The following is a 9,759-nucleotide window of genomic DNA, read 5'->3' as shown; positions in this document are numbered from 1 at the left end:
GATATTTTCTCAAGATTTAATGTGATTCTATCATAAAATACATACAGTATATAAAGTGTTGATTGGAGTTTTTAAGTATTATTCAATATTCTGAAAAGTTTTAAACAAGGCTTTTGATAGAGTTTGGCGAGATGGCCTTTTCTATCTTTTGTGGAAAAATGGCATTCAAGGCAAGTGCTGGAAATTGCTCAAATCTCTTTATAGCAATGTATCTAATAAAGTCTTGTTTGGTGCTAGTGAAACAGGTTTCTTCGACCAAGAATTTGGCATTAAGCAAGGCTGTGTTTTGTCTCCAACACTTTTTTTCTGTTTTAATGAATGACCTCACAGAAATGCTTGAAACCAGTAATATTGGCGTCGAGTTCTCCTCACAAATTTTGAACTGTTTAATGTTTGCTGATGATGTAGTCCTTATCGAACTTCCCGAGAAGGAACTACAGTGTCTGTTGGATATAACAGCTAACTTTGCATCTAAGTGGAATTTAAAGTTTAACCCATACAAATCTAGAATTTTAATAGTAGGTAAACGTTTAGATAAAACTAAGAAATGGTACCTAGGAAATGAGCATTAGGACGAGACTAATGAATTTAAATGTTTGGGAGTTTATTTTACCCGCTCTTTGACTTTTGCTTACCTTATCAATCATTTCTTAAAAGAGGGACGAAAGATACCAAAGGGACAGTCAAACTCATACATCTAAAACAAACTGACAACGCCATGGCTAAAAATGAAAAAGACAAACAGAAAAACAATAGTACACATGACACAACATAGAAAACTAAAGAATAAACAACACGAACCCCACAAAAAACTAGGGGTGATCTCAGGTGCTCCGGAAGGGTAAGCAGATCCTGCTCCACATGTGGCACCGTCGTGTTGCTTATGTGATTACAAATCCGGTAAATAGTCTAATTCGGTAGGTCACATTCATGAAAGGGAATGGGGTGTAGTTACGACGTAAGGAACATATTCAATATCATTTGTGAAACGGTTATTCCATAACGATCAACCAACTCGTGATGGCGTCCATAAAATTTACGAAGGGATGATTTCAACTGCACCATTTGGAACTCTTGGTTTAATAGCTTCCTTGAAGATACTTTCGAGCGCAAACTGAATTATATGACTAAGCTACTTAATTAACACGGATCTTTTAATTGCATATCTTTTGGGGATGCTCTCTGGAACTCGGTCATCCGTCCTTCTCTAGCACACGGGTGTGCCGTATGGCTACCGTCATCCGCTTCTAGTCAACATATACTTGAAACATGGCAATATAAAACCGCGAAACGGATTTTTAATACTAAGATGAATATTCCAAATTCTGCTTTATTCCTAGATTTGGGATGGGAGCCAATAAACAATTTTCTTGATAGACAAAGGGTGTCTTATTTTGCTAGGATTCAAGGCCTTGACTCAAGTAAATTATGCCGAATTGTATTTGAAGAGCTCAAGTCCTTAAAGCCTCAAAGGGGATGGGACTATCCACAATATATGATCAATTTATTCAATATGGTTGGTCTGGATCAGTTTTATAACTCGAATGTCAACTCTTATATATTCAAACAGTTTCTTGGAAGGTTTGTCCGGAGATGGCAATATCAAGTAATAAATGATAAAAGTAGTCTAAATATTTTCTCAAAATTTAACTTTGCACAAGGAAGGCAACCATATCTGACGAACTTGCTGGACTTTAAGTCTGCAAGACTCAAACTGTTAATACGAACAAATTGTTTTTCTGTAAACAAAGTCTTGTATAGGATGAATCTTAGCGAGAGTCTCACTTGCCAAATGTGTTTATTTAATTCCGAAGAGTCTATTGAATATTTCCTATTAGAGTGTTCTGGCTTCTCCTCAATCCGTAATAAATACATAACTGATATAAATGAATATCTAAGTTTTACTTTCCCGGGCCTCTGCTTCACAGAGTTATCGTCTAACGATAACATACAAATACTGGTTGGTGATTGCTTTTATCAGGTTGATCCCTACATTAGTAAAACTTTGGACAGTTTAAAGTCATAAGAAACGAGTGACCGGTGAAAAATAATGTTTTTTCAATTCTTGAACCAATGCATACAAACATCATAAACTTAGTCTTCTGTTCAATAATTTTCATTTTTTTCGCATAAATTTCGTATAAATTAATCGTCAATTTTTTTTTCAATCGGTCAGTGTTGTTGTGAAAATATGGTAGGTAATTAAAGTTCGTGTTTTGAAGCCGAAGTTTAATGATTGTCACCTGTTTGTCAACAATCAACAAAAAATCAACAAAAAAGCATGGAAATTGAGAACGTGTTTAACATGTAAATTCAGATAATAGTTTATTTTAAGGACATCCATGCGTATTGCGATCACCGGATTTTTACGAGATGGGTCACACTGAGGTCACTTTGCATACGGAAAATATGTCGGGGGAATTCCTGGAAGGAAGCAATTAAAATAAAGTAAACCTCTTCTAAATATGAATAAATTAAAGAATTTTCTTCAGAAAAAAAGTATATGTACATAAGTTTTATAATGAAAACTATCCATTGAGTTATAAAAAAACATATGCATTATTTTTTTAATTTGAGGTTTCTTATGACTTTAAGTAAAAAGATGTTCAGTAAAATGTACTCTAAGAGACAATTGGTTTTGGAACCTAAACTTTAAATGCCATTTTGTACGTTACTTTTAGTTTAGTTCATATTATTTATGCTGTACAAAATGTTTATTTTTCTTATGTAAAGATGATGTCTTATTTTACAATGTACCAATTTTAAGTCTGAAAATGTTTTATGAATATTTTTACTTGTCTGTTTATATTCATTGCATATGTTGTTAGACGCATTTGTGGATACCCCGTCCGCAAGTGCCCCCGTTGTAAAGGGGTAGTTTCTAAATAAATATATATAATATAAAGAACCGTGAGGTTAGTCTGTCACTCTGTGGTTTATCGTTTTCAAAGACGTCTCCGAAAGCATCACGATACGGACAGTTTGACGATTCTGTTTCTTTAAACTTCATTAAATTCTCTCACATAATTGTACATTTAACGAGACGTTAGTACGATAAATGTCGAATCTTATGAATTTTGTTTTAATTACTGAATTCGTTTTGAAGAAATCTAACCATATGTAGTAAAGGGGCTACTGAAAAGTCTTGATTTTTTTCACCCTATTTCATTTCCTATTTCACTGTTGTTTTTCAAAGTTTTACTGTACGTATTAGATATCCTGAAGACAAAAAATAGTTCGTTCATTTTGTAATATGACCCAACAAACAGGTAAACACTCAGGTAAGACGTTTTTCACCAATTTGTTTTCGTTGAAAATGATAATATAACATTAATTGATAATTCATATTCAATAGTGACACTTAAGAAGTGAATAATCGAAATTGATAAACAGCGCAAATATAAAGAATGTTTCACAAACAGAAGATTTGAAATACGCTGCACATACACATATTATTCAAGTTATTTAAATATGCTTTTGATATTCAAGTAATGTCTTTGTAAGGAGTTATGATACATTTGTAGTACATGCATGTGCACACGAATATTGTTGTTATCAATAATAACATGTCGACATTTTGCGTAAATACAGTATCAAATAAATAAATATTTTGATGAGATAAGAAACGTCGAACTATATATCTAAACATATAAAAAGATGTGATTATATTTTAGATATTATAAAGTTCCCAAGCTGAACGCCCGGCAAATAAGACATCTTCAGAGTTTGCTTGCAAACCTGAGAACTGTAACCACTGTTTGGATAGGTCTCAAACTATTTTAAGATATTTTTAAAAGCATTTAAAAAAAAACCAAGTGAATAGAATAACCCTGTAGACTTATCCTATCCCATGCTCAATTGTTCCTGACAAATAAAACAAGAAAATATAAAAGTTAAACGATGATCTTAACTATTTCCAAGATATTTCACTATCATCAAATTACAGGGACGGAAATGCACTGAAGAATCTCACTCTATTTATCCTTTTTGACATCTGAAACAAGACAATGCATGGCTAAGGGAGAGAAATCTTAACAAGTTAAACGTTCTTAATAAATGGGGTTGGGATGGCCACTTGTGACTCAACCTAATGTAGGATTTAAATAAATTTGCATTGTCATGTAGAACATTTACATTCATTAAATACATGTACTCCATACTTATTACGTATTTTGTGTTATATTCAAAATAGTGTTCAAGGTCATAATTAAGCGACTACTAACCTCTGACCCTGAGTAAGTCGGAATATCCAATTATAATTACTAACAATCTAACTCTATCATTTACTATTCTTAAGTAACTGTTATAAACAATAAAAATCGATAATAGAAGTTTTCTCGTAGATTTCTAAAGTCAATCCATCTTTGTTTTAATACAAGCAGAACCAAATATGAAATAATTTTTAAAAGCTATTAATTTTCTCCCTTTATAATATTCATGTACGTTTCGTACAATAGTGTTTGACAGATTGTAGGTAGTTCTATTGTCACCAACTGCGCCCCTTTATTAGCAGGCTCGTTTTGTACTGTTATGAATCACAGTTTATGACCAAACTCATTGAAAACCCGTCTAAATTGGATTAAATAGATAAATTCAACAACACTTAATCTTATCTTGATAATATTTTTTCGTTATATAATCAAGAATTTTCTAAATATACTGCCTAAATTTACCGAAAGGAACTTACATAAATAAATCAAATGTAAACGCTAAGAACTGTCCTTTCTCAATTTAGATATTTCAGTTTTACACGGGAAAATCCGCACTTACATTTACGACAAAAGGGACGATTATTCGTTCTATTGTTAATTTTCCTTTTTCAGATGGTGATGTTCCTTTGGCACCATCTTACGGTGTTTATATTTCACACCTCGTTCGCTATGCCCGTGTCTGTTGTGACCTTTTAGACTTTAACAATCGTTACATGTATATTATGTATTACTGGTAAATTATAAAGTCAGGGATTTCGTGACCACAAATTACTTAAAACTTTCACTAAATTCCTTCATAGATATAAAGATAACGTTTTGAAAGTAGGTTGTATCAGTAAAAAATGTATTTCAAACGGGGTAGCACATCCTCATTTATACGGACATGTTGTTTACCGTGCCCGAAAATTTAGAAACGGTCCTAGTAAACTTACCGATCCTTTAGACTGTCATTAGATCTTTGAATATTGTTTTTATTGGTATTAATATTGATTGTATTAACAGTAAATGAAAAGTAAACTAAATATTATTGTTATGTAACATATGCACTTTAATAGATCTACCATCTGTCGACTCCTGCGTATTGGCCTTACACAAGGTCGTGTTTTTCTCTGACTGTTTAAGACGTCTTTTATTTATTGGATGTTGGATCTGTACTCATTGATAATTTATTCTTAGATGCATGATTTTTTATATTAGTTGTTATTAGCTTTGAACTAGCTATCAGTAACTGCGAGTAATCTCAGATCTGTAATCTCTTTCATGGGTTTGACGTGGTCTAGAAAGGGAAATCACACGTAGGTAAATGGTAGTGATTGATTCGTCGTACGAATATGTCATTTAATAGAGAATTTTGTCATGAAATTATTCAGGCGAGGCAGAGAAATGATGCTAGTCAAATCCAGAAGGCTTTTTCTATCAAAGTCTTACAATATTATTATGAATTTTATTCACACACAGGTCTGATAATGCTCTTGTTACGGGTATTTAACTTCTTCGTTCCATCAGTACTTTGATGCTTTACTACATTGTACTTGATTTAGCCTTTTAAATGTTTTTTTTTATTTGAGCGTGATATGTTTGACTCTCTTTTTTTTCTACAAATCTGTAATTATAAAATATTTCCTTACTTGCATATTTTTTTTTACAGATATTAAAGATTTTGGCATTGCATTTCAACACTCCAGGCAATCATTGTGGCAACAGTCATCTTTGGCCTAGCATTAGTGACATTCCTAGCCTGTTATTGTATTACTGTATAAAGTCAGCTTGTGGGAACTGTAGATCGACCAGCAATCCTGGTAATTTAATTATTACAGCAAAATTTGTCTGAACTGGTCGTTCAATATCATTTTTTTTTTCAATTGGGTACCACTTTTATGCATTTCATAGAAAAAAAGTAATAAGACTTATAACTCATAGCTGTAACCTGCAATTGTATTTTTGATCTCCAACATTAACTGCAGAACTTTTTAACTGGTGTGCTGGAGCATCAATGACGCACCACTTAAATGTCAGCTCTATAAAAAAAATTAGCCCGGAGATCTAGTCTATTTGACCACATTAGCCTTATGAAAATAAGACCTTTATTATCGACTGTGTATCTTGTACCATGTTCTTTGATTTTACTGTCAGATATAATGACGATGCTCTGTCATTCGATAACCTATTATATTTTAATTTAATTTTACATCCAATATACCCCAGTGGATATTACTAAAAGTAGACTTTTTTCTCCATATCTTGATTTTTTCAAACTAGAATATATGGCAAATGTGATAATTACAACTGTCCGTTTATTAACTTCCCATATTAGCAGTAACATGCACGTATGTCCCATCGTATGGCGTTTATATATCTCAATTAATTCGTTACCCTTGTAAATGCTCACACTATATGAACATACTTACATGTGTAATACCCCCTCGGTTCCTCACACAAAAAAACATAATTCCAGCAGAGCTAGGAGGAAGCACGACCTAAATGTACATGTACATCAGCTTTACGTTAGTTCACCATCACGAACTTAATTGTTTTTCATATATGTTTTGTCGGTATCGAAACTACTAGCGACGGGTTTTCTGATATCTTTAGGAAGCAGTTTCGTGGTATGGTAGGGTAATATTTTGACTTCGTGTAAGAATGACTAGTGGTGCATGCATAGCAGGAGACGCTTACTCTATCGACACATCCGGTATCTGTCTAATTTAAGCTTCGAGTTCATGTGTAACCTTGGTTTGACTTGACACTTGGTCGATTTGTAAGATTTGAACAGCGGTGAACTATTGTTGTTTTAATCCATTAACACTTTGTAACTATTATATAAAAGGAAATATATACAAGACGCATTTATAGTAACATGTAACATAATGATATAAAAAAGTCTTTTGCCGTCAGACTATTTTTCTTGCTACTAAGGTTTGGAATGATTTTTACCATCAAATTGACAACACAATCAGATTTGCTAGTTCATCTACCGCTGTCATGTATTATACTATACATAGTTTACCATGGTGCGAGTTTTGTTCTTATTTCAGGTGATGAACGTATATTTACTTTGGAATCATTACCTCAAGAAGCAACATTGCCGCCATTATATTCTGGTTTGTCAGTTCACCTACTACCTACATATAGCCAGGCCTGTCGTATCATAGGTTATAATAGAGCTGACCATCAAGTGAGAGTATAACAAGAACAGAACCCTATTTAGAATAGGAGAACGTATCTTGTTATACGGAAAAATCAAACAATAATGTGTTAAATTTTCCTAGTACGAGCAATGACGTTCATTTTTAATTAATTTGCATTAAAAAGCATTTTAAAAATTATAGTACCTTGAATTAAATTGCAAACTGTCATATTTAAATTAAAAACCTCAAAATGTTTTTTTATTTGTAAATTATATTATTTGTAGAATATATTAAATGCTTAATTGAAAAAATGTTATTCCGAAATAATTTTATTATTATTAATAAATTGTAAAATGGTTTTTTTTTCTGTTGGGTTATGCATTAGTGGCTATTCTCGTACGTTATATTTACCTATTAAAAAGTGAAATCACAAAAAGAACAAACTTCGAGGAAAATTCGAAACGGAAAGTCAATAATCAAATGGCAAAATCAAAAGCTCAAACACATCAAACGGATGGATAACAACTGTCATATTCCTGACTTGGTACAGACATTTTCTTGAAAATGGTGGATTGAACCTGTTTTTTTAAGCTAACTTAACCTCTCACTAGTATTACAGTGGCATTAAATTCCATTAAATTGACAACGATGCGTGAACAAAACAAACAGACATAATAGGTAAAAATGTCAAAAATACAGCAGTCAACATTGTGTTATAATCTTAATCACCAAAGCAATATTTATGTAACAAAGAAGCACACAATGGAATATAGACCAAGTATATAAGCAAAAATTGAAAACAAGAATACACAAATTTACTATAGTACAATAACAAGTTTTCGAAGTAACACCAAAAGGCATATAGACAAAGCACATTAGCAAAAATGAAAGACAAGAATACGTCTAACACTGATTAGACAGACCTAAATAAAAAATCTTAATCAAAGTAATTCAGAGAACAAAAATATCCACAACAATGTTAAATAATGGTCAATGAAATTTCGTTACCATCGGAATTCCAGTCTGCTTGAGTGTGGTTAAAATCAAACACACACAAGAAGTAATAACTTCTTGGGTTGTTGTGTTAAGAAGACATGAACTATTTGTAAAGTTGAGACAATATGACTAATCATATTTATATTCATATATAGAGAGATATTATCAGTGACCTGTGTGTATAGTAAGTCATCCGTCGTTTATGAATAATAAACAAAATTGATAATGTTTTTGAATCCAACACAGATAAAACACCAAACAAATGAGAAAAAAAGAAAAATATCAGATTTAAAAAAAAGTTGAGGTGAAACAAATTCTCCAAGTACCTGTTGGATTAAAGGTCTATGCCACGATGTCACAACGTGATGTTAATATCCTCCCCACGAACGAAATATACAGCTTTAGAAATATTTTATTTTGAATCTTTATCCTAAAACAATTTAAGATGTATAAATAAGAATGGTCCCACCAAACTTTTACAACGAATGAGAACGGCTAGACTGTTTATGCAAAGGGATGTATAATAAGAGACAAGAACCAAAAGTTTAATTTAACTTTTTTTAATTGCCTCTATGTTTATTTCCTAATTGATTCAGCTGCTTTTTACAGTTAATAGGTCAAATGTTTGACGGTTTGGCTGTTTCACCACTATCCCAAAACTAACCTGTGATTCAGTGGTTGTCGTTGGTTGAAGTCTGAATGTCATTTATTTTGTTAACTGTTGTAGTATAAATCATTTGCATATCCCTCTTCTTTAGTGCTTTATAGAGCATCACTTTTTGTCATCCCATTGCCTTTAACATAGTTGAAGGTGTAACTTTCCATCATAACAAGTAATCTGAAATATCAGTCATCCAGAAAAGCTGTTACAAATGTGAATAGTCTTCTCAATAACTGTTGATTTCAAAACAAAACTAACTTAAAGTCTTCATTGATAATAAAACCAAAGCGTCTTACTTTTTAAATTACATAAATAATATCTGGTATAAAAGCCTTGAAAAAACTAAATTCATGTTGCAAGTACTTTTGAAAACTGTTATGATGCTAAGATGCTGGTAAATTAAGTTATGGACATACACTTACTTACTTAAAAGTGATATCTATAGACTTGAGAAGTTTCTAATAAGTATTCTAATAAACATACGAATCACAAATATTAAAAGTAAAAGTGAAATGATAATAATTAGTCTGTATTGTCTCTGACTAAGTAATTGTGTACGATCATAACTCTTTGAATTGTACAATTATATTGAGAAAGGTATAGAGTTTTAGATATAAATCATCACGCAGACATATTTTACCGTCAGGTATTTCACATCCAAACTTTAAGTGTAATATTCTATACAAAGCACAGCAATGTCGGCATGCACCCCAAAAGCTAAATAAACCTTTAAACAGACTTATTCAGATGGTCATTAAAGATG

At 32.0% G+C, this 9,759-nt stretch overlaps 1 long non-coding RNA gene across 1 annotated transcript; it reads left to right on the top strand.

Annotated features, from left to right (window-relative positions):
* The first annotated feature begins 3,191 nt into the window (after positions 1–3,191).
* On the top strand, positions 3,192–7,679 carry LOC143064344 (uncharacterized). Its single transcript, XR_012975227.1, has 3 exons — positions 3,192–3,281; positions 5,860–6,010; positions 7,247–7,679. It is a non-coding gene; the product is annotated as an uncharacterized LOC143064344 (long non-coding RNA).
* Positions 7,680–9,759: the final 2,080 nt, after the last annotated feature.

Source organism: Mytilus galloprovincialis, chromosome 2 (assembly GCF_965363235.1).
Source record: "Mytilus galloprovincialis chromosome 2, xbMytGall1.hap1.1, whole genome shotgun sequence".
In the NCBI taxonomy this organism is placed as follows: Eukaryota; Metazoa; Mollusca; class Bivalvia; order Mytilida; family Mytilidae; genus Mytilus; species Mytilus galloprovincialis.
The sequence above is the reverse complement of the archived record's forward strand: the minus strand, read 5'-3'. Positions and strand labels throughout refer to the sequence as shown.